This window comes from Pseudophryne corroboree, unplaced genomic scaffold (genome assembly GCF_028390025.1).
Source record: "Pseudophryne corroboree isolate aPseCor3 unplaced genomic scaffold, aPseCor3.hap2 scaffold_253, whole genome shotgun sequence".
In the NCBI taxonomy this organism is placed as follows: domain Eukaryota; kingdom Metazoa; phylum Chordata; class Amphibia; order Anura; family Myobatrachidae; genus Pseudophryne; species Pseudophryne corroboree.
In genome coordinates this window covers 201,020-227,695 of record NW_026969189.1, presented here as the reverse complement: position 1 = coordinate 227,695, position 26,676 = coordinate 201,020, and the positions used below count along the sequence as shown (strand labels likewise).

Genomic DNA, 26,676 nt, shown 5'->3' with positions numbered 1-26,676 from the left:
TCAGGCACCCGGAGAGACACCTGTTGTCCGTGGGAGGAATATGGCCATTGACATGCCTGGTGAAAATACCAAAAAAATCAGCTCTTCGGTGTGGAAGTATTTCAACAGAAATGCGAACAACAGGTGTCAAGCCGTGTGTTGCCTTTGTCAAGCTGTAATAAGTAGGGGTAAGGACGTTAACCACCTCGGGAACATCCTCCCTTATACGTCACCTGCAGCGCATTCATCATAAGTCAGTGACAAGTTCAAAAACTTTGGGTGACAGCGGAAGCAGTCCACTAACCAGTAAATCCCTTCCTCTTGTAACCAAGCTCACGCAAACCACCCCACCAACTCCCTCAGTGTCAATTTCCTCCTTCCCCAGGAATGCCAATAGTCCTGCAGGCCATGTCACTGGCAATTCTGACGAGTTCTCTCCTGCCTGGGATTCCTCCGATGCATCCTTGAGTGTAACGCCTACTGCTGCTGGCGCTGCTGTTGTTGCTGCTGGGAGTCGATGGTCATCCCAGATAACTGAGGCCTTGGCATCCTGGGCGGTGAGAAACGTGGTTCCGGTATCCATCATTACTTCAGAGCCAACTATAGACTTGATTGAGGTACTGTGTCCCCGGTACCAAATACCATCTAGGTTCCATTTCTCTAGGCAGGCGATACCGAAAATGTACACAGACCTCAGAAAAAGACTCACCAGTGTCCTAAAAAATGCAGTTGTACCCAATGTCCACTTAACCACGGACATGTGGACAAGTGGGGCAGGGCAGACTCAGGACTATATGACTGTGACAGCCCACTGGGTAGATGTATTGACTCCCGCCGCAAGAACAGCAGCAGCGGCACCAGTAGCAGCATCTCGCAAACGCCAACTCTTTCCTAGGCAGGCTACGCTTTGTATCACCGCTTTCCAGAATACGCACACAGCTGAAAACCTCTTACCGCAACTGAGGAAGATCATCGCAGAATGGCTTACCCCAATTGGACTCTCCTGTGGATTTGTGGCATCGGACAACGCCAGCAATATTGTGCGTGCATTATATCTGGGCAAATTCCAGCACGTCCCATGTTTTGCACATACCTTGAATTTGGTGGTGCAGAATTATTTAAAAAACGACAGGGGCGTGCAAGAGATGCTGTCGGTGGCCAGAAGAATTGCGGGACACTTTCTGCGTACAGGCACCACGTACAGAAGACTGGAGCAACACCAAAAACGCCTGAACCTGCCCTGCCATCATCTGAAGCAAGAAGTGGTAACGAGGTGGAATTCAACCCTCTATATGCTTCAGAGGATGGAGGAGCAGCAAAAGGCCATTCAAGCCTATACATCTGACCACGATATAGGAGGTGGAATGCACCTGTCTCAAGCGCAGTGGAGAATGATTTCAACGTTGTGCAAGGTTCTGAAACCTTTTGAACTTGCCACACGTGAAGTCAGTTCAGACACTGCCAGCCTGAGTCAGGTCATTCCCGTCATCAGGCTTTTGCAGAAGAAGCTGGAGACATTGAAGGAGGAGCTAAGACAGAGCGATTCCGCTAGGCATGTGGGACTTGTGGATGGAGCCCTTCATTCGCTTAACCAGGATTCACGGGTGGTCAATCTGTTGAAATCAGAGCACTACATTTTGGCCACCGTGCTCGATCCTAGATTTAAAACCTACGTTGTATCTCTCTTTCCGGCAGACACAAGTCTGCAGGGGTTCAAAGACCTGCTGGTGAGAAAATTATCAAGTCAAGTAGAACTTGATCGGTCAACATCTCCTCCTTCACATTCTCCCGCAATTGGGGGTGCGAGGAAAAGGCTCAGAATTCCGAGCCCACCCGCTGGCGGTGATGCAGGGCAGTCTGGAGCGACTGCTGATGCTGACATCTGGTCCGGACTGAAGGACCTGCCAACGATTACGGACATGTCGTCTACTGTCACTGCATATGATTCTCTCACCATTGAAAGAATGGTGGAGGATTATATGAGTGACCGCATCCAAGTAGGCACGTCAGACAGTCAGTACGTATACTGGCAGGAAAAAGAGGCAATTTGGAGGCCCTTGCACAAACTGGCTTTATTCTACCTAAATTGCCCTCCCACAAGTGTGTACTCCGAAAGAGTGTTTAGTGCCGCCGCTCACCTTGTCAGCAATCGGCGTACGAGGTTACTTCCAGAAAATGTGGAGAAGATGATGTTCATTAAAATGAATTATAATCAATTGCTCCGTGGAGACATTGACCAGCAGCAATTGCCTCCACAAAGTACACAGGGAGCTGAGATGGTGGATTCCAGTGGGGACGAATTGATAATCTGTGAGGAGGGGGATGTACACGGTGATGAATCGGAGGATGATGATGAGGTGGACATCTTGCCTCTGTAGAGCCAGTTTGTGCAAGGAGAGATTAATTGCTTCTTTTTTGGTGGGGGTCCAAACCAACCCGTCATATCAGTCACAGTCGTGTGGCAGACACTGTCACTGAAATGATGGGTTGGTTAAAGTGTGCATGTCCTGTTTATACAACATAAGGGTGGGTGGGAGGGCCCAAGGACAATTCCATCTTGCACCTCTTTTTTCTTTCATTTTTCTTTGCGTCATGTGCTGTTTGGGGAGTGTTTTTTGGAAGGGCCATCCTGCGTGACACTGCAGTGCCACTCCTAGATGGGCCAGGTGTTTGTGTCGGCCATTAGGGTCGCTGAGCTTAGTCACGCAGCTACCTCATTGCGCCTCTTTTTTTCTTTGCGTCATGTGCTGTTTGGGGAGTGTTTTTTGGAAGGGCCATCCTGCGTGACACTGCAGTGACACTCCTAGATGGGCCAGGTGTTTGTGTCGGCCACTTGGGTCGCTGAGTTTAGTCACACAGCTACCTCATTGCGCCTCTTTTTTTCTTTGCGTCATGTGCTGTTTGGGGAGTGTTTTTTGGAAGGGCCATCCTGCGTGACACTGCAGTGCCACTCCTAGATGGGCAAGGTGTTTGTGTCGGCCACTTGGGTCGCTGAGCTTAGTCACACAGCTACCTCATTGCGCCTCTTTTTTTCTTTGCGTCATGTGCTGTTTGGGGAGTGTTTTTGGAAGGGCCATCCTGCGTGACACTGCAGTGCCACTCCTAGATGGGCCAGGTGTTTGTGTTGGCCACTTGGGTCGCTGAGCTTAGTCACACAGCTACCTCATTGCGCCTCTTTTTTTCTTTGCGTCATGTGCTGTTTGGGGAGTGTTTTTTGGAAGGGCCATCCTGCGTGACACTGCAGTGCCACTCCTAGATGGGCCAGGTGTTTGTATCGGCCACTTGGGTCGCTGAGCTTAGTCATCCAGCGACCTCGGTGCAAATTTTAGGACTAAAAATAATATTGTGAGGTGTGAGGTGTTAAGAATAGACTGAAAATGAGTGGAAATTATGGTTATTGAGGTTAATAATACTTTGGGATCAAAATGACTCCCAAATTTTATGATTTAAGCTGTTTTTTAGGGTTTTTTTGAAAAAAACACCCGAATCCAAAACACACCCGAATCCGACAAAAAAAATTCGGTGAGGTTTAGCCAAAACGCGTTCGAACCCAAAACACGGCCGCGGAACCGAACCCAAAACCAAAACACAAAACCCGAAAAATTTCTGGTGCACATCTCTAGTGGCCATGCCCTGTCACTGTGCAGGAGCCAGCACCGCTCACACACTAGTCCCCGGTGCAGCCCCCAACCCCCGGGACACCCGGAGCAACAAAATGTAGATTCAGGCCACCAGGCCACGCCCCTACCTATCAAACCATGCCTCCTTTTTACCATTGCGCTGCTTATCTGCGCGCACTGCATTACAATCTCCCTCGCCACCTCTCTGGGTGTCACCAGTGATAGTGACACCTCTGCCATGCTTGTAGCAGCTGGTCCTAAGATCTACGCCTCAAGCCCTGAGTGTTTGCCCTTGTGACTTGTTGATCATCATAGCAAAGCAGATGCTTACAGAAAACTGCAGGGGCTTAGATTGAAAATAAAAAAAATTGATGGGTATAAGGTAGAGAGGAGCGGGTTCGGTTCTCCGAGAACCGAATTCCCCACGAACTCCACGTGGTTTACACTGGTCCGAGGCAGGCTCGGTTGTTCCCGCCTGACTCGGAAAACCTGAACAAGGGAAAATGTCATCATCCCGCTGTCGGATTCTCGCGAGATTCGGATTCCATATAAAGAGCTGCGCGTTGCCGCCATTTTTACTCGTGCATTGAAGAGAGAGCGGAGAGGACGTGGCTATGTTCTCTCAGTGGAAATCTCAATATCAGTGCTCAGTATCAGTGGTTACTTATTGCTGCTCAGTAATACTAGTAGTGTGTCTCTCCTGCTCAGTGTCAGTTCTCAGTAGTATCCTCATCAGTGCTCAGTATCACTGCTCATTGTCTTGTGCTGCATTGTGGTGCTCAGCATACTACAGTACATTACTAATAGTCCAGTGCTGCATCTTGCTGCTCAGTGTCAGTTCTAGTATCCTCATCAGTGCTCACTATCACTGCTCATTGCATTGTGGTGTTCTGTATACTACAGTAACATAGTAATATAGTAACATATAGTAACATAGTTTTTGAGGTTGAATAGAGGCAAATTGCCCATCGTGTTCAACCTGTTTTAAGTTGTGATGATTCTACATACTTGCTGAATAATGTTTTATGACAAGTTAGCTACTACAACTCATGTTACCCCCGGATTAACCATGTTGATATTTTAAGTATTATAACCTTGGATAGCTTTTTCATTCAGAAATGTATCCATTCCTTTTTTAAATCCAATTACAGAGTCCGCCATTACCACCTTCCCTGGCAGGGAATTCCACATCCTGATTGCCCAAACAGTGAAGATCATAGTATCTCACCTGGCAGGTAAGTAGGAGTTGGGCCAGAGCTGTGGAGGATTGCTGCTCGGGCACCCCCTGTCAAGTGAAGGAGATCCAACTGAGGCAGCACAAGGGAACTCTCGAAAGAAGAACAAGGCTAGAGGAAGATCTGAGACAAAGAAATCTGACTTTTACCAGAGCTGACCAGAGGAAAGCACAAACACAGTCCCCCACTACCACAAATAATGCAGTCGAGTTTCCCACATTTGGGGAAATCACAGGGGTCAGCATACCCAGAATGCAATGAATGAACCTCACCCTGGGAGAACAATCTTCATGACCATGGTATCGCCTATGCAAAATAAGTATGATTTGGGATAGGGCTGGGGAGGGCAGCTGCTCAGGCACATCTCTGTCAAGTATAGGAGATTCAACTGAGTCAGCACAAGGGAACTCTCATCTGGGGACAACAACTGCAGGGAGAACACATATTTTCAGATGAACATGGGAGGGCAGAAGGCTGCCTAATACTGAAGCACCCCAAACAACAAACCAAATGCAACAACTAGTACAAGCATTCCAGGGGGAAGTTCTGCAGAAGACGGATTTGCATACGGTGATGTCATCCAAGCAGTGGGCCAAAGTTGGCTGGAACCCTCATCTGCATATGAAAAGAGAAAAGGGGTATGCAGGGCATGGCGGCCTTTTGCGGCACTTGGATGACCCTTAGTTCGCATTAAACACCCCCACCCTCCTACGGTGTGGGGCTCATGTTGACAATGCCCCAGCCCCTGAAGCATTCAAGCTGATTTCTTACAGCAGCTTGGCACTGTAACAGCTCCAGAGCTGCTCTGTAAGGCAAGTAAAAGGGTGTGTAGTTTGCATTGTGCATTGGAAGGCACAAAGTAAGCAGACAGGAGGAGAAGTCAGGATAGTACACAAGGGTATAAAAGGGAGGGGCTCAAGAAAAAAGAAGTGGAAACAGACAGCAAACTAGGCTGGAGAGAGACCTGAGACAAAGAGATCTGAATTATACGAGAGCCGACCAGGGGAAACACAAATTATGCAGTCAAGTTTCCCACATTTGGGGAAATCGCAGGGGCAGCACACCCAGAGTGCAATGGGTGAGCCTTGCCCTGGGAGAAGCACCTTCATGATCATAGTATCTCACCTGGCAGGTAAGTAGGTGTTGGGCTTGAGCTGGGGAGGGTCGCTGCTCGGGCACCCCCCTGTCAAGTGAAGGAGATCCAACTGAGGCAGCACAAGGGAACTCTCGAAAGAAGAACAAGGCTAGAGGAAGATCTGAAACTAAGAAATCTGACTTTTACCAGAGCTGACCAGAGGAAAACACAAACACAGTCCCCCACTACCACAAATAATGCAGTCGAGTTACCCACATTTGGGGAAATCGCAGGGGTCAGCATACCCAGAATGCAATGAATGAACCTCACCCTGGGAGAATAATCTTCATGACCATGGTATCTCCTATGCAAAATAAGTATGATTTGGGATAGGGCTGGGGAGGGCCGCTGCTCAGGCACATCTCTGTCAAGTAAAGGAGATTCAACTGAGGCAGCACAAGGGAACTCTCATCTGGGGACAACAACTGCAGGGAGAACACATATTTTCAGATGAACATGGGAGGGCAGAACGCTGCCTAATACTGAAGCACCCCCAAACAACAAACCAAATGCAACAACTAGTGCAAGCATTCCTGGGGGAAGGCCTGCCGCAGATGGATTTGCATATGGTGATGTCATCCAAGCAGTGGGTCAAAGTTGGCTTCAACCCTCGTCTGCATATGAAAAGAGAAAAGGGGCGTGCAGGGCATGGCGGCCTTTTGCGGCGCTTGGATGACCCTTAGTTTGCATTAAACACCCCCACCCTCCTTCGGTGTTGGTCTCATGTTGGCCATGCCCCAGCCCCTGAAGCATTCAAGCTGATTTCTTGCAGCAGCTGGGCACTGTAACAGCTCCAGAGCTGCTCTGTAAGGCAAGTAAAAGGGTGTGGGCCCTGCAGCACTACCTGTAGTTTGCATTGTGCATTGGAAGGCACAAAGTAAGCAGAGAGGAGGAGAAGTCAGGATAGTGCACAAGGGTATAAAAGGGAGGGGCTCAAGAAAAAAGAAGTGGAAACAGACAGCAAACTAGGCTGTAGAGAGACCTGTGACAAAGAGATCTGAATTATACGAGAGCCGACCAGGGGAAACACAAATTCTGCAGTCAAGTTTCCCACATTTGGGGAAATCGCAGGGGCAGCACACCCAGAGTGCAATGGGTGAGCCTTGCCCTGGGAAAAGCACCTTCATGATCATAGTATCTCACCTGGCAGGTAAGTAGGAGTTGGGCTAGAGCTGGGGAGGGTCGCTGCTCGGGCACATCCCTGTCAAGTGAAGGAGATCCAACTGAGGCAGCACAAGGGAACTCTCGAAAGAAGAACAAGGCTAGAGGAAGATCTGAGACAAAGAAATCTGACTTTTACCATAGCTGACCAGAGGAAAGCACAAACACAGTCCCCCACTACCACAAATAATGCAGTTGAGTTTCCCACATTTGGGGAAATCACAGGGGTCAGCATACCCAGAATGCAATGAATGAACCTAACCCTGGGAGAACAATCTTCATGACCATGGTATCTCCTATGCAAAATAAGTATGATTTGGGATAGGGCTGGGGAGGGCCGCTGCTCAGGCACATCTCTGTCAAGTAAAGGAGATTCAACTGAGGCAGCACAAGGGAACTCTCATCTGGGGACAACAACTGCAGGGAGAACACATATTTTCAGATGAACATGGGAGGGCAGAAGGCTGCCTAATACTGAAGCACCCCCAAACAACAAACCAAATGCAACAACTAGTGCAAGCATTCCTGGGGGAAGGCCTGCAGCAGATGGATTTGAATATGGTGATGTCATCCAAGCAGTGGGTCAAAGTTGGCTTCAACCCTCGTCTGCATATGAAAAGAATAAAGGGGTGTGCAGGGCATGGCGGCCTTTTGCGGCGCTTGGATGACCCCTAGTTCGCATTAAACACCTCCACCCTCCTTCGGTGTGGGGCTCATGTTGGCTATGCCCCAGCCCCTGGAGCATTCAAGCTGATTTCTTGCAGCAGCTGGGCACTGTAACAGCTCCAGAGCTGCTCTGTAAAGCAAGTAAAAGGGTGTGGGCCCTGCAGCACTACCTGTAGTTTGCATTGTGCGTTGGAAGGCACAAAGTAAGCAGACGGGAGAAGTCAGGATAGTGCACAAGGGTATAGAAGGGAGGGGCTCAAGAAAAAGTAGTGGAAACAGACAGCAAACTAGGCTGGAGAGCGACCTGAGACAAAGAGATCTGAATTATATGAGAGCCGACCAGGGGAAACACAAATTCTGCAGTCAAGTTTCCCACATTTGGGGAAATCGCAGGGGCAGCACACCCAGAGTGCAATGGGTGAGCCTTGCCCTGGGAGAAGCATCTTCATGATCATAGTATCTCACCTGGCAGGTAAGTAGGAGTTGGGCTAGAGCTGGGGAGGGTCGCTGCTCGGGCACCCCCCTGTCAAGTGAAGGAGATCCAACTGAGGCAGCACAAGGGAACTCTCGAAAGAAGAACAAGGCTAGAGGAAGATCTGAGACAAAGAAATCTGACTTTTACCAGAGCTGACCAGAGGAAAGCACAAACACAGTCCCCCACTACCACAAATAATGCAGTTGAGTTTCCCACATTTGGGGAAATCACAGGGGTCAGCATACCCAGAATGCAATGAATGAACCTAACCCTGGGAGAACAATCTTCATGACCATGGTATCTCCTATGCAAAATAAGTATGATTTGGGATAGGGCTGGGGAGGGCCGCTGCTCAGGCACATCTCTGTCAAGTAAAGGAGATTCAACTGAGGCAGCACAAGGGAACTCTCATCTGGGGACAACAACTGCAGGGAGAACACATATTTTCAGATGAACATGGGAGGGCAGAAGGCTGCCTAATACTGAAGCACCCCCAAACAACAAACCAAATGCAACAACTAGTGCAAGCATTCCTGGGGGAAGGCCTGCCGCAGATGGATTTGCATATGGTGATGTCATCCAAGCAGTGGGTCAAAGTTGGTTCAAACACCTTTGCAAAGTTCTATAAGTTTGATACCCTGGCTGAGGAGGACCTCCTGTTTGCTCAATCGGTGCTGCAGAGTCATCCGCACTCTCCTGCCCGTTTGGGAGCTTTGGTATAATCCCCATGGTCCTTACGGAGTCCCCAGCATCCTCTAGGACGTAAGAGAAAATAAGATTTTAAACCTACCGGTAAATCTTTTTCTCGTAGTCCGTAGAGGATGCTGGGTGCCCGTCCCAAGTGCGGTCTACTTCTGCAAGACTTGTATATAGTTATTGCTTACATAAGGGTTATATGTTAGTTTTCATCGGTCTTGGACTGATGCTATGTTGTTTTCATACTGTTAACTGGGTAGTATATCACAAGTTATACGGTGTGATTGGTGTGGCTGGTATGAATCTTGACCTTGGATTAACAAAAATCCTTTCCTCGTACTGTCCGTCTCCTCTGGGCACAGTTTCTCTAACTGAGGTATGGAGGAGGGGCATAGAGGGAGGAGCCAGTGCACACCCAGATCTAAAGTCTTTCTTAAAGTGCCCATGTCTGCTGCGGAGCCCGTCTATCCCCCATGGTCCTTACGGAGTCCCCATCATCCTCTACGGACTACGAGAAAAAAAAATTACCGGTAGGTTTAAAATGTTATTTTTTTCTCTGCAACCCACTGCTAAATTGTGCTTCCTAGCTGTTTTTTATAAAATCACTTAATTAAATCTAACTCTGATTACGTCAGAGAAGGCCAGGTACCCTACACCATAAGAGGGGGTTTGAAATTTTGACTTGTCTACTTAAAGATCACCAAAATCTGATGACAAGGTCAATTACATCCCTGGGTGGGATTGAACCACCAACCTTTTGGTTAATAGCCCATGTAAGTGCAAGAAATCCTGAAGCACTCACTCATCATGGGAAAGTACCAATGTGTTTCTTACAAAAAATCTCCAGATTATTGACTTTTTAAAGTTTTTCTAGGAAACGTTCTAGATGAATGATTATTAGCCTTTGTCAGTATTGACTTTTGCAAGGTGTCTCTGTGGCGCAATCGGTTAGCATGTTTGGCTATTAACCAAAAGGTTGGTGGTTCAATCCCACCCAGGGATGTAATTGACCTTGTAATCAGATTTTGGTGATCTTTAAGTAGACAAGTCAAAATTTCAAAAACCCCCCTTATGGTGTAGGGTACCTGGCCTTCTCTGATGTAATCAGAGTTAGATTTGATTAAGTGATTTTATAAAAAAAACAGCTAGGAAGCACAATTTAGCAGTGGGTTGCAGAGAAAAAAAAATATGCTGGCAGAAAAGTCCAATTGAGTGATTAAACAGCTCTTCATTTTCTGATTTTATGTTTATGCTAACAAATTTGCTCTCTGAAAAGTGTCCACAAAGCCAAGTCTCTGATTAACACCTTTGTAGGAATGGTTTTTCACCTATTACTGAAATAAACTTGCTTCATTGGAAAGGCATCAAAGATGCATCCTCATTTCAATGTCTACTGAAATAATACAGGTTGACACCAGGAAACGTCACTGCATCCTTGCTGCTTCCTCACGGGGAAGTCTGTTTAATGTGAAAACAAGGTGATATCTAATCAGCACACAGGTAAGGAATTAAGAAAATCTTTCTTTATGGGTGAAGATGTTTCTCACAAATTGTTGTCCCAATGCATCATTGAAATTCAAGATGGAAGATGATTTTCATATATCACTTGTACATTTTGCATTGCTCTTCTGGTGACAATGTAGTTTGTTTTTGTCAATTACCATTTCAGTAATAGGGTAAAGAAAATTAAGTGGATTTTTTAAAGAAAACAATGCTGTCAATATACTATTAAAACAAATTAAAATGATAAAAGTTATTGTACTTTAAGTAAAAATAAAAGAGCCAAAATATCAATCCCAGTTTTTGATTACTTTAATTATAAAAAAAAAAATGCACATAGCAGTGGATAGTTTCGATCAATCGACCTCTGGGTTATGGGCCCAGCATGCTTCCATTGCACTACTCTGCTGCTCATGGAAGTGTAAGAGATCCTGAAGACTAAATTGATTAAAGGCCTAAAAGTACTGGACTATAAGGAAAGACTTACTAGGCTGAATATTTATACACTAGAAAAGAGGTGCCTAAGAGGAGATATTATTAATATCTTCAAATATGTAAAGATACATAACAAAGAGTTATCAGAGGAATTATTTATTAAAAGAACACGTGGTCACTCGCTGCGACTGGAGGAAAGTTCAGAACGCAATGGAGGAAAGGTTTCTTCACTGTTAGGGCAATCAGGATGTGGAATTCCCTGCCAGGGAAGGTGGTAATGGCGGACTCTGTAATTGGATTTAAAAAAGGAATGGATACATTTCTGAATGAAAAAGCTATCCAAGGTTATAATACTTAAAATATCAACATGGTTAATCCGGGGGTAACATGAGTTATAGTAGCTAACTAGTCATAAAACATTATTCAGCAAGTATGTAGAATCATCACAACTTAAAACAGGTTGAACACGATGGGCAATCTGCCTCTATTTAACCTCAAAAACTATGTTACTATATTACTATGTTATTGTAGTATACAGAACACCACAATGCAATGAGCAGTGATAGTGAGCACTGATGAGGATACTAGAACTGACACTGAGCAGCAAGATGCAGCACTGGACTATTAGTAATGTACTGTAGTATGCTGAGCACCTCAATGCAGCACAAGACAATGAGCAGTGATACTGAGCACTGATGAGGATACTACTGAGAACTGACACTGAGCAGGAGAGACACACTACTAGTATTACTGAGCAGCAATAAGTAACCACTGATACTGAGCACTGATATTGAGATTTCCACTGAGAGAACATAGCCACGTCCTCTCCGCTCTCTCTTCAATGCACAAGTAAAAATGGCAGCAACGCGCAGCTCTTTATATGGAATCCGAATCTCGCGAGAATCCGACAGCGGGATGATGACATTTTCCCTTGTTCAGGTTTTCCGAGTCAGGCGGGAACAACCGAGCCTGCCTCGGACCAGTGTAAACCACGTGGAGTTCGTGGGGAATTCGGTTCTCGGAGAACCGAACCCGCTCCTCTCTACCTTATACCCATCAATTTTTTTATTTTCAATCTAAGCCCCTGCAGTTTTCTGTAAGCATCTGCTTCGCTATGATGATCAACAAGTCACAAGGGCAAACACTCAGGGTTTGAGGCGTAGATCTTAGGACCAGCTGCTACAAGCATGGCAGAGGTGTCACTATCACTGGTGACACCCAGAGAGGTGGCGAGGGAGATTGTAATGCAGTGCGCGCAGATAAGCAGCGCAATGGTAAAAAGGAGGCATGGTTTCATAGGTAGGGGCGTGGCCTGGTGGCCTGAATCTACATTTTGTTGCTCCGGGTGTCCCGGGGGTTGGGGGCTGCACCCGGGGACTAGTGTGTGAGCGGTGCTGGCTCCTGCACAGTGACAGGGCATGGCCACCCAGCATGACGCCTCCCTTCTTGACCATGCTGTAATTGCAGTCGCACTGCAGTTCAGCGTGATCATAAAAAATGGTGTAGGCTCCTGCTGGTGCAGACTGTATGTGCGCGCAGGAAGCCGCCACCATTTTTGTGATCACAGCGGCTGAATGTGATGTCATACAGCCGCTGTGACCACGCCCCCTGTGTCTCCTCCGTTGCAGACCCCATTTTGAAGCCTTGCCCCCGCACCGCTCCATCCCTGACTTGGAAATGGAGTGTTGCTGACCCACCTCTCCCCCCCTTCCCCGCCCCGATTGACAGGCAGAGGCGATCACATTCTCTGCGGGGTGCCGCAGAAAATGCAGGCACATGCGTATGCTCTTAGCAATTTTTGCAGTTGGATCGCTTATTGTGATTGCAATCCAACCTGAATCAGGCCCTATTACCTATCACAATGCGCTGCGGGCAGTACAAAATTGGGTTAATATAGGAGAAAAACCCCCAGACCTGTGCTCCTTAACTGTACCTGGTGGCTAGTGGAGCGGCTGCCCAGTAATAAGTGTCCACCGCAGTGCGCACACGGCCCACCCCCTACGGCCTCGCTCCCCTTCATCAGCGGCCTCGTGATCCGGAAGGGTGGTGTGTGTGTGACTGACCTTAGGATGAAACCGGAGCCTCCGCTGCAGTGACCCAGCAACCAGGGCACGGGAGTATATAGCGCCACTGGGAGTGATGAAGCTGCAGTAAAGATGTCTATTAGACCTAGCCTGCTGCAGCCCTTGTAGATTCTCATAAAACAAGTTCTTCTTTTCTTGTCAAAATTAATAGCTAAGAATAGGCTGCCTGAGGCAGGCCCCTGTTAATTGGCCTGCTACTGAAGGCACCAACTACAAACTGAGCTCCCTGTTCATGGAAGCGGGGTTATAGAGGAGAATGCACTGAGCTTCTTGGGAACAGTCAAAAGCTTTGAGCCGGTTGGTGCCTCAGATCAAGATCCTACTCTACACCCCAATGTGAATCCTTGTGGAGTCCAGTGTACCCCACAGAAGAAATTAATGTGTCACACCCATTGGCAGCAACCTTAGAATAGCTGCTGACGGGCACAATTGAGAAAGGAAGGGGGGGGGACATTTGAATCCAGCACATAGATGCAATTCAAATATGTAATTTGTACCTTCCTATTTTAAAATATAATGGATGAACCTCACCCTGTGAGAACAATCTTCATGATCAAGAGATCTAATATGTAAAATAAGTATGAGTTGGGATAGGGCTGGGGAGGGTGGCAGCTCGGGCAGCCCCTCCCCCGTCAAGTTAAGGAGATTCAACTGAGGAAGCACAAGGGAACTCTCGTCTGGGGACAACAACTGCAGGGAGACCACATCTTTTCAGATGAACATGGGAGGGCGGAAGGCTGCCTAATACTGAAGCACCATCAAATATCAAACCATATCCAACAACTAGTACAAGCATTCCTGGGGGAAGGTCTGCAGCAGACGGATTTGCATACGGTGATGTCATCCAAGCAGTGGGCCAAAGTTGGCTGGAACCCTCATCTGCATATAAAAAGAGAAAAGGGGCATGCAGGGCATGGCGGCCTTTTGCAGTGCTTGGATGACCCCTAGTTCGCATTAAACACCCCCACCCTCCTTTGGTGTGGGGCTCATGTTGGCCATGCCCCATCCCCTGAAGCATTCATGCTGATTTCTTGCAGCAGCTGGGCACTGTAACAGCTCCAGAGCTGCTCTGTAAGGCAAGTAAAATGGTGTGGGCCCTGCAGCACCACCTGTAGTTCGCATTGTGCGTTGGAAGGCACAAAGTAAGCAGACGGGAGGAGAAGTCAGGATAGTACACAAGGGCATCCTTTTCTCTTAGTCCGTAGAGGATGCTGGGGTCACATTAAGAACCATGGGGTATAGACGGGATCCGCAAGAGACATGGGCACTTTAAGACTTTCAAAGGGTGTGAACTGGCTCCTCCCTCTATGCCCCTCCTCCAGACTCCAGTTATAGGAACTGTGCCCAGGGAGACGGACATTTCGAGGAAAGGATTTATTGTTAAACTAAGGTGAGCATCTTACCAGCTCACACCTTAAGCATGCCGCAGAACGTGGCATTCAACAGAACACAAGCCAACGGCATGAACAATTGCAGCAAAAAGCTGACCAGAACCGTAACACAACATGTGTATAACCACAAGTAATAACTGCAGACACAGTATGGACTGGGACGGGTGCCCAGCATCCTCTAAGTACTAAGAGAAAAGGATTTACCGGTAGGTATTAAAATCCTATTTTCTCATACGAACTAGAGGATGCTGGGGTCACATTAAGAACCATGGGGTTATACCAAAGCTCTTGAACGGGTGGGAGAGTGCGTACGACTCTGCAGCACCGAATGACCCAACTTGAGGTTATCATCAGCCAAGGTATCAAACTTGTAAAACTTAGCAAAAGTGTTTACTAAATAGCTGCTCGGCAAAGTTGCAATGCCGAGACTCCCCGACCAGCTGCCCAGGATGAACCCACCTTTCTAGTAGAATGGGTCTTCACCTAATTCAGTAACGGCAATCCTGCCGTGGAATGAGCATGCTGAATCTTACCACAGATCCAGCGCATAATGGTCTGCATGGAAGCAGGACACCCAATCATGTTGGGAGCATACAGGACAAACAGAGCCTCTGTTTTCCTAATCTGAACCGTTCTGGTGACATAAATTTTCAAAGTTCTGACCACAGCCAGAGACTTTGACTCAACGAAGGTGTCAGTGGCCAAAGGCACCATGTGGAAAGATGAACCACCTTCGGCAGAAATTGTTGACGTGTCCTCAATTCTGCTCTATCTTCATGAAAGATCAAATAAAGGCTCTTGTGATACTGCATGGTTTGTACTGTTTTCCATGTGCTCCCAGATCTTTCAAGCAAGTAGCATGGTCAAGAAAGTTCTGTTTGAAAAGAAACAAACATTTACTGTCATTGTTATGCAAATAAACTTACATTAAAGCTAACAAGAAAGCACACTCGTTCTGTCTTTAAACTGATAAAAGAAACCCCAATAATATGGGGCATGCAAAAATTGAGATAAAACTCAGTTTTGCTCCTCTCCACGGAAATCTTTAATAAAAGGCAAAATATTTGTTAGTTCTGAAGAGAAACCAGAGCATGACCAAGATTCCACCTGTCGCCTGAGTGCCATGCCAGCAGTTCTCATTCAGCTCAAAGTGAGCACCCAATTTGAATGAAAGAAAGCAGATTTCTCACCAGGCTTCCCCTTGCTATAAACATGGTTTGTACTCTTTTCCATGTGCTCCCAGATCTTTCAAACAATTAGTGTGGTCAAGAAAGTTCTGTTTGAAAAGAAACAAACATTTACTGTCATTTCTATGCAAATGAGCTTACATTAAAGCACACTCATTCTATCTTTAAACCGATAAAAGAAACCCCAAAAAGATGGGGCATGCAAAAATTGAGATAAAACTCGGTTTTGCTCCTCTCCACGGAAATCTTTAGTAAAAGGCGAAAGATTTGTTCGTTCTGAAGAGAAACCAGAGCATGACCAAGATTTTTATCTGAAAATATGTGTTCTCCCTGCAGTTGTTGTCCCCAGATGAGAGTTCCCTTGTGCTGCCTCAGTTGAATCTCCTTTACTTGACAGGGGGATGCTCGAGCAGCGACCCTCCCCAGCTCTAGCCCAACTCCTACTTACCTGCCAGGTGAGATACTATGATCATGAAGGTGCTTCTCCCAGGGCAAGGCTCACCCATTGCACTCTGGGTGTGCTGCTTCTGCGATTTCCCCAAATGTGGGAAACTTGACTGCATAATTTGTGTTTCCCCTGGTCGGCTCTCGTATAATTCAGATCTCTTTGTCTCAGGTCTCTCTCCAGCCTAGTTTGCTGTCTGTTTCTACTTCTCTTTTCTTGAGCCGCTCCCTTCTATGCCCTTGCGCACTATCCTGACTTCTCCCGTCTGCTTACTTCGTGCCTTCCAACGCACAATGCAAACTACAGGTAGTGCTGCAGGACCCACACCCTTTTACTTGCCTTACAGAGCGTCTCTGGAGCAGTTACAGTGCCCAGCTGCTGCAAGAAATCAGCTTGAATGCTTCAGGGGCTGGGGAATAGCCAACATGAGCCCCACACCGAAGGAGGGTGGAGGTGTGTAATGCGAACTAGGGGTCATCCAAGCGCCGCAAAAGGCCGCCATGCCCTGCACGCCCCTTGTCTCTTTTCATATGCAGACGAGTGTTGAAGCCAACTTTGACCCACTGTTTGCATGACATCACCATATGCAAATCCATCTGCTGCAGGCCTTCCCCCAGGAATGCTTGCACTAGTTGTTGCATTTGGTTTGTTGTTTGGGGGTGCTTCAGTATTAGGCAGCCTTCTGCTCTCCCATGTTCATCTGAAAATATGTGTTCTCCCTGCAGTTGTTGTCCCCAGATGAGAGTTCCCTTGTGCTGCCTCAGTTGAATCTCCTTTACTTGACAGAGATGTGCCTGGGCAGCGGCCCTCCCCAGCCCTATCCCAAATCATACTTATTTTGCATAGGCGATACCATGGTCATGAAGATTGTTCTCCCAGGGTGAGGTTCATTCATTGCATTCTGGGTATGCTGACCCCTGTGATTTCCCCAAATGTGGGAAACTCGACTACATTATTTGTGGTAGTGGGGGACTGTGTTTGTGCTTTCCTCTGGTCAGCTCTGGTTAAAATCAGATTTCTTTATCTCAGATCTTCCTCTAGCCTTGTTCTTCTTTCGAGAGTTCCCCTGTGCTGCCTCAGTTGGATCTCTTTCACTTGACAGGGGGGTGCCCGAGCAGCGACCCTCCCCAGCTCTAGCCCAACTCCTACTTACCTGCCAGGTGAGATACTATGATCATGAAGGTGCTTCTCCCAGGGCAAGGCTCACCCATTGCACTCTGGTTGTGCTGCAACTGTGATTTCCCCAAATGTGGGAAACTTGACTGCATAATTTGTGTTTCCCTTGGTCGGCTCTCGTATAATTCAGATCTCTTTGTCTCAGGTCTCTCTCCAGCCTAGTTTGCTCTCTGTTTCCACTTCTCTTTTCTTCAGCCGCTCCCTTCTATGCCCTTGCGCACTATCCTGACTTCTCCCGTCTGCTTACTTCGTGCCTTCCAACGCACAATGCAAACTACAGGTAGTGCTGCAGGGCCCACACCCTTTTACTTGCCTTACAGAGCAGCTCTGGAGCAGTTACAGTGCCCAGCTGCTGCAAGAAATCAGCTTGAATGCTTCAGGGGCTGGGGCATAGCCAACATGAGCCCCACACCGAAGGAGGGTGGAGGTGTGTAATGCGAACTAGGGGTCATCCAAGCGCCGCAAAAGGCCGCCATGCCCTGCACGCCCCTTTTCTCTTTTCATATGCAGACGAGGGTTGAAGCCAACTTTGACCCACTGCTTGGATGGCATCACCATATGCAAATCCATCTGCTGCAGGCCTTCCCCCAGGAATGCTTGCACTAGTTGTTGCATTTGGTTTGTTGTTTGGGGGTGCTTCAGTATTAGGCAGCCTTCTGCCCTCCCATGTTCATCTGAAAATATGTGTTCTCCCTGCAGTTGTTGTCCCCAGATGAGAGTTCCCTTGTGCTGCCTCAGTTGAATCTCCTTTACTTGACAGAGATGTGCCTGAGCAGCGGCCCTCCCCAGCCCTATCCCAAATCATACTTATTTTGCATAGGAGAGACCATGGTCTTGAAGATTGTTCTCCCAGGGTGAGGTTCATTCATTGCATTCTGGGTATGCTGACCCCTGTGATTTCCCCAAATGTGGGAAACTCAACTGCATTATTTGTGGTAGTGGGGGACTGTGTTTGTGCTTTCCTCTGGTCAGCTCTGGTAAAAGTCAGATTTCTTTGTTTCAGTTCTTCCTCTAGCCTTGTTCTTCTTTCGAGAGTTCCCTTGTGCTGCCTCAGTTGGATCTCCTTCACTTGACAGGGGGGTGCCCGAGCAGCGACCCTCCCCAGCTCTAGCCCAACTTCTACTTACCTGCCAGGTGAGATACTATAATCATGAAGGTGCTTCTCCCAGGGCAAGGCTCACCCATTGCACTCTGGATGTGCTGCCCCTGCGATTTCCCCAAATGTGGGAAACTTGACTGCATAATTTGTGTTTCCCCTGGTCGGCTCTCGTATAATTCAGATCTCTTTGTCTCAGGTCTCTCTCCAGCCTAGTTTGCTGTCTGTTTCCACTTCTCTTTTCTTAAGCCGCTCCATTCTATGGCCTTGCGCACTATCCTTACTTCTCCCGTCTGCTTACTTTGTGCCTTCCAATGCACAATGCAAACTACAGGTAGTGCTGCAGGGCCCACACCCTTTTACTTGCCGTACAGAGCAGCTCTGGAGCTGTTACAGTGCCCAGCTACTGCAAGAAATCAGCTTGAATGCTTCAGGGGCTGGGGCATAGCCAACATGAGCCCCACACCAAAGGAGGGTGGAGGTGTTTAATGCGAACTAGGGGTCATCCAAGCGCCGCAAAAGGCCGCCATGCCCTGCACGCCCCTTTTCTCTTTTCATATGCAGACGAGGGTTGAAGCCAACTTTGACCCACTGCTTGGATGACATCACCATATGCAAATCCATCTGCTGCAGGCCTTCCCCCAGGAATGCTTGCACTAGTTGTTGCATTTGGTTTGTTGTTTGGGGGTGCTTCAGTATTAGGCAGCCTTCTGCCCTCCCATGTTCATCTGAAAATATGTGTTCTCCCTGCAGTTGTTGTCCCCAGATGAGAGTTCCCTTATGCTGCCTCAGTTGAATCTCCTTTACTTGACAGAGATGTGCCTGAGCAGCGGCCCTCCCCAGCCCTATCCCAAATCATACTTATTTTGCATAGGAGATACCATGGTCATGAAGATTATTCTCCCAGTGTGAGGTTCATTCATTGCATTCTGGGTATGCTGACCCCTGTGATTTCCCCAAATGTGTGAAACTCGACAGCATTATTTGTGGTAGTGGGGGACTGTGTTTGTGTTTTCCTCTGGTCAGCTCAGGTAAAAGTCAGATTTCTTTGTCTCAGATCTTCCTCTAGCCTTGTTCTTCTTTCGAGAATTCCCTTGTGCTGCCTCAGTTGGATCTCCTTCACTTGACAGGTGGGTACCCGAGCAGCGACCCTCCCCAGCTCTAGCCCAACTCCTACTTACCTGCCAGGTGAGATACTATGATCACGTAGGTGCTTCTCCCAGGGCAAGGCTCACCCATTGCACTCTGGGTGTGCTGCTCCTGCGATTTCCCCAAATGTGGGAAACTTGACTGCATAATTTGTGTTTCCCCTGGTCGGCTCTCGTATAATTCAGATCTCTTTGTCTCAGGTCTCTCTCCAGCCTAGTTTGCTGTCTGTTTCCTCTTCTCTATTCTTAAGTGCCTTCCAATGCACAATGCAAACTACAGGTAGTGCTGCAGGGCCCACACCCTTTTACTTGCCGTACAGAGCAGCTCTGGAGCTGTTACAGTGCCCAGCTGCTGCAAGAAATCAGCTTGAATGCTTCAGGGGCTGGGGCATAGCCAACATGAGCCCCACACCGAAGGAGGGTGGGGGTGTTTAATGCGAACTAAGGGTCATCCAAGCGCCGCAAAAGGCCGCCATGCCCTGCATACCCCTTTTCTCTTTTCATATGCAGATGAGGGTTCCAGCCAACTTTGGCCCACTGCTTGGATGACATCACCGTATGCAAATCCCTCTTCTGCAGAACTTCCCCCAGGAATGCTTGTACTAGTTGTTGCATTTGGTTTGTTGTTTGGGGGTGCTTCAGTATTAGGCAGCCTTCTGCCCTCCCATGTTCATCTGAAAATATGTGTTCTCCCTGCAGTTGTTGTCCCCAGATGGGAGTTCCCTTGTGCTGCCTCAGTTGAATCTCCTTTACTTGACAGAGATGTGCCTGAGCAGCGGCCCTCCCCAGCCCTATCCCAAATCATACTTATTTTGCATAGGAGATACCATGGTCATGAAGATTGTTCTCCGAGGGTGAGGTTCATTCATTGCATTTTGGGTATGCTGACCCCTGTGATTTCCCCAAATGTGGGAAACTCGACTGCATTATTTGTGGTAGTGGGGGACTGTGTTTGTGCTTTCCTCTGGTCAGCTCTGGTAAAAGTCAGATTTCTTTGTCTCAGATTTTCCTCTAGCCTTGTTCTTCTTTGAGAGTTCCCTTGTGCTGCCTCAGTTGGATCTCCTTCACTTGACAGGGGGGTACCCGAGCAGCAACCCTCCCCAGCTCTAGCCCAACTCCTACTTACCTGCCAGGTGAGATACTATGATCATGAAGGTGCTTCTCCCAGGGCAAGGCTCACCCATTGCACTCTGGGTGTGCTGCTCCTGCGATTTCCCCAAATGTGGGACACTTGACTGCATAATTTGTGTTTCCCCTGGTCGGCTCTCGTATAATTTAGATCTCTTTGTCTCAGGTCTCTCTCCAGCCTAGTTTGCTGCCTGTTTCCACTTCTCTTTTCTTGAGCCGCTCCCTTCTATGCCCTTGCGCACTATCCTGACTTCTCCCGTCTGCTTACTTTGTGCCTTCCAACGCACAATGCGAACTACAGGTAGTGCTGCAGGGCCCACACCCTTTTACTTGCCTTACAGAGCAGCTCTGGAGCTGTTACAGTGCCCAGCTGCTGCAAGAAATCAGCTTGAATACTTCAGGGGCTGGGGCATAGCCAACATGAGCCCCACACCGAAGGAGAATGGAGGTGTTTAATGCGAACTAGGGGTCATCCAAGCGCCGCAAAAGGCCGCCATGCCCTGCATAACCCTTTTCTCTTTTCATATGCAGATGAGGGTTCCAGCCAACTTTGGCCCACTGCTTGGATGACATCACCGTATGCAAATCCGTCTTCTGCAGACCTTCTCCCAGGAATGCTTTTACTAGTTGTTGCATTTGGTTTGTTGTTTGGGGGTGCTTCAGTATTAGGCAGCCTTCTGCCCTCCCATGTTCATCTGAAAATATGTGTTCTCCCTGCAGTTGTTGTCCCCAGATGAGAGTTCCCTTGTGCTGCCTCAGTTGAATCTCCTTTACTTGACAGAGATGTGCCTGAGCAGCGGCCCTCCCCAGCCCTATCCCAAATCATACTTATTTTGCATAGGAGATACCATGGTCATGAAGATTGTTCTCCCAGGGTTAGGTTCATTCATTGCATTCTGGGTATGCTGACCCCTGTGATTTCCCCAAATGTGGGAAACTCAACTGCATTATTTGTGGTAGTGGGGGACTGTGTTTGTGCTTTCCTCTGGTCAGCTCTGGTAAAAGTCAGATTTCTTTGTCTCAGATCTTCCTCTAGCCTTGTTCTTCTTTCGAGAGTTCCCTTGTGCTGCCTCAGTTGGATCTCCTTCACTTGACAGGGGGGTGCCCGAGCAGCGACCCTCCCCAGCTCTAGCCCAACTCCTACTTACCTGCCAGGTGAGATACTATGATCATGTAGGTGCTTCTCCCAGGGCAAGGCTCACCCAATGCACTCTGGGTGTGCTGCCCCTGCGATTTCCCCAAATGTGGGAAACTTGACTGCATAATTTGTGTTTCCCCTGGTCGGCTCTCATATAATTCAGATCTCTTTGTCTCAGGTCTCTCTCCAGCCTAGTTTGCTGTCTGTTTCCACTTCTTTTTTCTTAAGCCCCTCCCTTCAATACCCTTGTGGACTATCCTGACATCTCCTCCTGTCTGCTTACTTTGTGCCTTCCAATGCACAATGCAAACTACAGGTAGTGCTGCAGGGCCCACACCCTTTTACTTGCCTTACAGAGCAGCTCTGGAGCTGTTACAGTGCCCAGCTGCTGCAAGAAATCAGCTTGAATGCTTCAGGGGCTGGGGCATAGCCAACATGAGCCCCACACCGACGGAGGGTGGAGGTGTTTAATGCAAACTAAGGGTCATCCAAGCACCGCAAAAGGCCGCCATGCCCTGCATACCCCTTTTCACTTTTCATATGCAGATGAGGGTTCCAGCCAACTTTGGCCCACTGCTTGGATGACATCACCGTATGCAAATCCGTCTTCTGCAGACCTTTTCCCAGGAATGCTTGTACTAGTTGTTGCATTTGGTTTGTTGTTTGGGGGTGCTTCAGTATTAGGCAGCCTTCTGCTCTCCCATTTTCATCTGAAAATATGTGTTCTCCCTGCAGTTGTTGTCCCCAGATGAGAGTTCCCTTGTGCTGCCTCAGTTGAATCTCCTTTACTTGACAGAGATGTGCCTGAGCAGCGGCCCTCCCCAGCCCTATCCCAAATCATACTTATTTTGCATAGAAGATACCATTATCATGAAGATTGATCTCCCAGGGTGAGGTTCATTCATTGCATTCTGGGTATGCTGACCCCTGTGATTTCCCCAAATGTGGGAAACTCGACTGCATTATTTGTTGTAGTGGGGGACTGTGTTTGTGCTTTCCTCTGGTCAGCTCTGGTAAAAGTCAGATTTCTATGTCTCAGATCTTCATCTAGCCTTGTTCTTTTTTCGAGAGTTTCCTTGTGCTGCCTCAGTTGGATCTCCTTCACTTGACAGGGGGGTGCCCGTACAGCGACCCTCCCCAGCTCTAGCCCAACTCCTACTTACCTGCCAGGTGAGATACTATGATCAGGAAGGTGCTTCTCCCAGGGCAAGGCTCACCCAATGCACTCTGGGTGTGCTGCTCCTACGATTTCCCCAAATGTGGGACACTTGATTACATAATTTGTGTTTCCTCTGGTCGGCTCTCGTATAATTCAGATCTCTTTGTCTCAGGTCTCTCTCCAGCCTAGTTTGCTGTCTGTTTCCATTTCTCTTTTCTTGAGCCGCTCCCTTCTATGCCCTTGTGCACTATCCTGACTTCCCCGTCTGCTTACTTTGTGCCTTCCAACGCACAATGCAAACTACAGGTAGTGCTGCAGGGCCCACACCCTTTTACTTGCTTTACAGAGCAGCTCTGGAGCTGTTACAGTGCCCAGCTGCTGCAAGAAATCAGCTTGAATGCTTCAGGGGCTGGGGCATAGCCAACATGAGCCCCACACCGAAGGAGGGTGGAGGTGTTTAATGCGAACTAGGGGTCATCCAAGCGCCGCAAAAGGCCGCCATGCCCTGAACACCCCTTTTTTATTTTCATATGCAGACGAGGGTTGAAGCCAACTTTGACCCACTGCTTGGATGACATCACCATATGCAAATCCGTCTGCTGCAGGCCTTCCCCCAGGAATGCTTGCATTAGTAGTTGCATTTGGTTTGTTGTTTGGGGGTGCTTCAGTATTAGGCAGCCTTCTGCCCTCCCATGTTCATCTGAAAATATGTGTTCTCCCTGCAGTTGTTGTCCCCAGATGAGAGTTCCCTTGTGCTGCCTCAGTTGAATCTCCTTTTCTTGACAGAGATGTGCCTGAGCAGCGGCCCTCCCCAGCCCTATCCCAAATCATACTTATTTTGCATAGGAGATACCATGGTCATGAAGATTGTTCTCCCAGGGTGAGGTTCATTCATTGCACTCTGGGTATGCTGACCCCTGTGATTTCCCCAAATGTGGGAAACTCGACTGCATTATTTGTGGTAGTGGGGGACTGTGTTTGTGCTTTCCTCTGGTCAGCTCTGGTAAAAGTCAGATTTCTTTGTCTCAGATCTTCCTCTAGCCTTGTTCTTCTTTCGAGAGTTCCCTTGTGCTGCCTCAGTTGGATCTCCTTCACTTGACAGGGGGTGCCCGAGCAGCAATCCTCCACAGCTCTAGCCCAACTCCTACTTACCTGCCAGGTGAGATACTATGATCTTCACTGTTAGGGCAATCAGGATGTGGAATTCCCTGCCAGGGAAGGTGGTAATGGCGGACTCTGTAATTGGATTTAAAAAAGGAATGGATACATTTCTGAATGAAAAAGCTATCCAAGGTTATAATACTTAAAATATCAACATGGTTAATCCGGGGGTAACATGAGTTATAGTAGCTAACTAGTCATAAAACATTATTCAGCAAGTATGTAGAATCATCACAACTTAAAACAGGTTGAACACGATGGGCAATTTGCCTCTATTCAACCTCAAAAACTATGTTACTATATGTTACTATATTACTATGTTACTGTAGTATACAGAACACCACAATGTAATGAGCAGTGATAGTGAGCACTGATGAGGATACTAGAACTGACACTGAGCAGCAAGATGCAGCACTGGAATATTAGTAATGTACTGTAGTATGCTGAGCACCACAATGCAGCACAAGACAATGAGCAGTGATACTGAGCACTGATGAGGATACTACTGAGAACTGACACTGAGCAGGAGAGACACACTACTAGTATTACTGAGCAGCAATAAGTAACCACTGATACTGAGCACTGATATTGAGATTTCCACTGAGAGAACATAGCCACGTCCTCTCCGCTCTCTCTTCAATGCACGAGTAAAAATGGCGGCAACGCGCAGCTCTTTATATGGAATCCGAATCTCGCGAGAATCCGACAGCGGGATGATGACATTTTCCCTTGTTCAGGTTTTCCGAGTCAGGCGGGAACAACCGAGCCTGCCTCGGACCAGTGTAAACCACGTGGAGTTCGTCGGGAATTCGGTTCTCGGAGAACCGAACCCGCTCCTCTATATATACTATATTACTATGTTACTGTAGTATACAGAACACCACAATGCAATGAGCAGTGATAGTGAGCACTGATGAGGATACTAGAACTGACACTGAGCAGCAAGATGCAGCACTGGACTATTAGTAATGTACTGTAGTATGCTGAGCACCACAATGCAGCACAAGACAATGAGCAGTGATACTGAGCACTGATGAGGATACTACTGAGAACTGACACTGAGCAGGAGAGACACACTACTAGTATTACTGAGCAGCAATAAGTAACCACTGATACTGAGCACTGATATTGAGATTTCCACTGAGAGAACATAGCCACGTCCTCTCCGCTCTCTCTTCAATGCACGAGTAAAAATGGCAGCAACGCGCAGCTCTTTATATGGAATCCGAATCTCACGAGAATCTGACAGCGGGATGATGACATTTTCCCTTGTTCAGGTTTTCCAAGTCAGGCGGGAACAACCGAGCCTGCCTCGGACCAGTGTAAACCACGTGGAGTTCGTGGGGAATTCGGTTCTCGGAGAACCGAACCCGCTCCTCTCTACCTTATACCCATCAATTTTTTTTATTTTCAATCTAAGCCCCTGCAGTTTTCTGTAAGCATCTGCTTCGCTATGATGATCAACAAGTCACAAGGGCAAACACTCAGGGCTTGAGGCGTAGATCTTAGGACCAGCTGCTACAAGCATGGCAGAGGTGTCACTATCACTGGTGACACCCAGAGAGGTGGCGAGGGAGATTGTAATGCAGTGCGCGCAGATAAACAGCGCAATGGTAAAAAGGAGGCATGGTTTCATAGGTAGGGGCGTGGCCTGGTGGCCTGAATCTACATTTTGTTGCTCCGGGTGTCCCGGGGGTTGGGGGCTGCACCCGGGGACTAGTGTGTGAGCGGTGCTGGCTCCTGCACAGTGACAGGGCATGGCCACCCAGCATGACGCCTCCCTTCTTGACCATGCTGTAATTGCAGTCGCACTGCAGTTCAGCGTGATCATAAAAAATGGTGTAGGCTCCTGCTGGTGCAGACTGTAGAGAAAAGCTGCTGTGACCACTAGAGGTGAGCGGGTTCGGTTTCTATGAATCCGAACCCGCACGAACTTCATGTTTTTTTCACGGGTCCGAGCAGACTCGGATCCTCCCGCCTTGCTCGGTTAACCCGAGCGCGCCCGAACGTCATCATGACGCTGTCGGATTCTCGCGAGACTCGGATTCTATATAAGGAGCCGCGCGTCGCCGCCATTTTCACACGTGCATTGAGATTGATAGGGAGAGGACGTGGCTGGCGTCCTCTCCATTTAGATTAGGGTTGAGAGAGAGAGAGATTGACCTGAGGCTGTGATACTGTAGAAGAGAGTGCAGAGTTTAGTGACTGACGACCACAGTGACCACCAGATAGTGCAGTTGTTTGTTTTATTTAATATATCCGTTCTCTGCCTGAAAAAAACGATACACACAGTGACTCAGTCACATACCATATCTGTGTGCACTGCTCAGCCCAGTGTGCTGCATCAATGTATATATATATCTGACTGTGCTCAGCTCACACAGCTTATAATTGTGGGGGAGACTGGGGAGCACTGCAGTGCCAGTTATAGGTTATAGCAGGAGCCAGGAGTACATAATATTATATTAAAATTAAACAGTGCACACTTTTGCTGCAGGAGTGCCACTGCCAGTGTGACTAGTGACCAGTGACCTGACCACCAGTATATATAATATTAGTAGTATACTATCTCTTTATCAACCAGTCTATATTAGCAGCAGACACAGTACAGTGCGGTAGTTCACGGCTGTGGCTACCTCTGTGTCGGCACTCGGCAGCCCG

At 48.0% G+C, this 26,676-nt stretch overlaps 21 non-coding genes and 3 pseudogenes across 21 annotated transcripts; 15 read left to right on the top strand and 9 right to left on the bottom strand.

The window, feature by feature from the left end:
- Positions 1-4,993: 4,993 nt before the first annotated feature.
- Positions 4,994-5,157, bottom strand: LOC135012159 (U1 spliceosomal RNA). Its single transcript, XR_010211164.1, has one exon. It is a non-coding gene; the product is annotated as a U1 spliceosomal RNA (small nuclear RNA).
- A 654-nt stretch (positions 5,158-5,811) lies between these two features.
- On the bottom strand, positions 5,812-5,974 carry LOC135012257 (U1 spliceosomal RNA). Its single transcript, XR_010211261.1, has one exon. It is a non-coding gene; the product is annotated as a U1 spliceosomal RNA (small nuclear RNA).
- A 152-nt stretch (positions 5,975-6,126) lies between these two features.
- Positions 6,127-6,290, bottom strand: LOC135012174 (U1 spliceosomal RNA). The gene has a single exon (XR_010211179.1). It is a non-coding gene; the product is annotated as a U1 spliceosomal RNA (small nuclear RNA).
- A 674-nt stretch (positions 6,291-6,964) lies between these two features.
- On the bottom strand, positions 6,965-7,127 carry LOC135012357 (U1 spliceosomal RNA). The gene has a single exon (XR_010211355.1). It is a non-coding gene; the product is annotated as a U1 spliceosomal RNA (small nuclear RNA).
- A 152-nt stretch (positions 7,128-7,279) lies between these two features.
- LOC135012117 (U1 spliceosomal RNA) lies at positions 7,280-7,443 on the bottom strand. The gene has a single exon (XR_010211122.1). It is a non-coding gene; the product is annotated as a U1 spliceosomal RNA (small nuclear RNA).
- Positions 7,444-8,134: 691 nt separating this feature from the next.
- Positions 8,135-8,276, bottom strand: LOC135012370 (U1 spliceosomal RNA; annotated as a pseudogene).
- A 152-nt stretch (positions 8,277-8,428) lies between these two features.
- LOC135012115 (U1 spliceosomal RNA) lies at positions 8,429-8,592 on the bottom strand. The gene has a single exon (XR_010211120.1). It is a non-coding gene; the product is annotated as a U1 spliceosomal RNA (small nuclear RNA).
- Positions 8,593-9,896: 1,304 nt separating this feature from the next.
- TRNAN-AUU (transfer RNA asparagine (anticodon AUU)) lies at positions 9,897-9,970 on the top strand. The gene has a single exon. It is a non-coding gene; the product is annotated as a tRNA-Asn (tRNA).
- A 5,384-nt stretch (positions 9,971-15,354) lies between these two features.
- On the bottom strand, positions 15,355-15,470 carry LOC135012486 (U5 spliceosomal RNA). The gene has a single exon (XR_010211436.1). It is a non-coding gene; the product is annotated as a U5 spliceosomal RNA (small nuclear RNA).
- A 274-nt stretch (positions 15,471-15,744) lies between these two features.
- LOC135012459 (U5 spliceosomal RNA) lies at positions 15,745-15,860 on the bottom strand. The gene has a single exon (XR_010211410.1). It is a non-coding gene; the product is annotated as a U5 spliceosomal RNA (small nuclear RNA).
- Positions 15,861-16,004: 144 nt separating this feature from the next.
- On the top strand, positions 16,005-16,167 carry LOC135012332 (U1 spliceosomal RNA). The gene has a single exon (XR_010211335.1). It is a non-coding gene; the product is annotated as a U1 spliceosomal RNA (small nuclear RNA).
- A 671-nt stretch (positions 16,168-16,838) lies between these two features.
- On the top strand, positions 16,839-17,002 carry LOC135012205 (U1 spliceosomal RNA). The gene has a single exon (XR_010211210.1). It is a non-coding gene; the product is annotated as a U1 spliceosomal RNA (small nuclear RNA).
- A 152-nt stretch (positions 17,003-17,154) lies between these two features.
- On the top strand, positions 17,155-17,317 carry LOC135012436 (U1 spliceosomal RNA). Its single transcript, XR_010211401.1, has one exon. It is a non-coding gene; the product is annotated as a U1 spliceosomal RNA (small nuclear RNA).
- A 671-nt stretch (positions 17,318-17,988) lies between these two features.
- On the top strand, positions 17,989-18,152 carry LOC135012120 (U1 spliceosomal RNA). Its single transcript, XR_010211125.1, has one exon. It is a non-coding gene; the product is annotated as a U1 spliceosomal RNA (small nuclear RNA).
- A 152-nt stretch (positions 18,153-18,304) lies between these two features.
- LOC135012401 (U1 spliceosomal RNA) lies at positions 18,305-18,467 on the top strand. Its single transcript, XR_010211376.1, has one exon. It is a non-coding gene; the product is annotated as a U1 spliceosomal RNA (small nuclear RNA).
- A 671-nt stretch (positions 18,468-19,138) lies between these two features.
- On the top strand, positions 19,139-19,302 carry LOC135012253 (U1 spliceosomal RNA). Its single transcript, XR_010211257.1, has one exon. It is a non-coding gene; the product is annotated as a U1 spliceosomal RNA (small nuclear RNA).
- A 152-nt stretch (positions 19,303-19,454) lies between these two features.
- On the top strand, positions 19,455-19,617 carry LOC135012346 (U1 spliceosomal RNA). The gene has a single exon (XR_010211349.1). It is a non-coding gene; the product is annotated as a U1 spliceosomal RNA (small nuclear RNA).
- A 615-nt stretch (positions 19,618-20,232) lies between these two features.
- Positions 20,233-20,396, top strand: LOC135012119 (U1 spliceosomal RNA). Its single transcript, XR_010211124.1, has one exon. It is a non-coding gene; the product is annotated as a U1 spliceosomal RNA (small nuclear RNA).
- Positions 20,397-20,547: 151 nt separating this feature from the next.
- Positions 20,548-20,689, top strand: LOC135012351 (U1 spliceosomal RNA; annotated as a pseudogene).
- A 692-nt stretch (positions 20,690-21,381) lies between these two features.
- LOC135012114 (U1 spliceosomal RNA) lies at positions 21,382-21,545 on the top strand. Its single transcript, XR_010211119.1, has one exon. It is a non-coding gene; the product is annotated as a U1 spliceosomal RNA (small nuclear RNA).
- A 152-nt stretch (positions 21,546-21,697) lies between these two features.
- On the top strand, positions 21,698-21,839 carry LOC135012416 (U1 spliceosomal RNA; annotated as a pseudogene).
- A 695-nt stretch (positions 21,840-22,534) lies between these two features.
- On the top strand, positions 22,535-22,698 carry LOC135012227 (U1 spliceosomal RNA). The gene has a single exon (XR_010211231.1). It is a non-coding gene; the product is annotated as a U1 spliceosomal RNA (small nuclear RNA).
- Positions 22,699-22,850: 152 nt separating this feature from the next.
- On the top strand, positions 22,851-23,013 carry LOC135012435 (U1 spliceosomal RNA). Its single transcript, XR_010211399.1, has one exon. It is a non-coding gene; the product is annotated as a U1 spliceosomal RNA (small nuclear RNA).
- Positions 23,014-23,683: 670 nt separating this feature from the next.
- LOC135012222 (U1 spliceosomal RNA) lies at positions 23,684-23,847 on the top strand. Its single transcript, XR_010211226.1, has one exon. It is a non-coding gene; the product is annotated as a U1 spliceosomal RNA (small nuclear RNA).
- Positions 23,848-26,676: the final 2,829 nt, after the last annotated feature.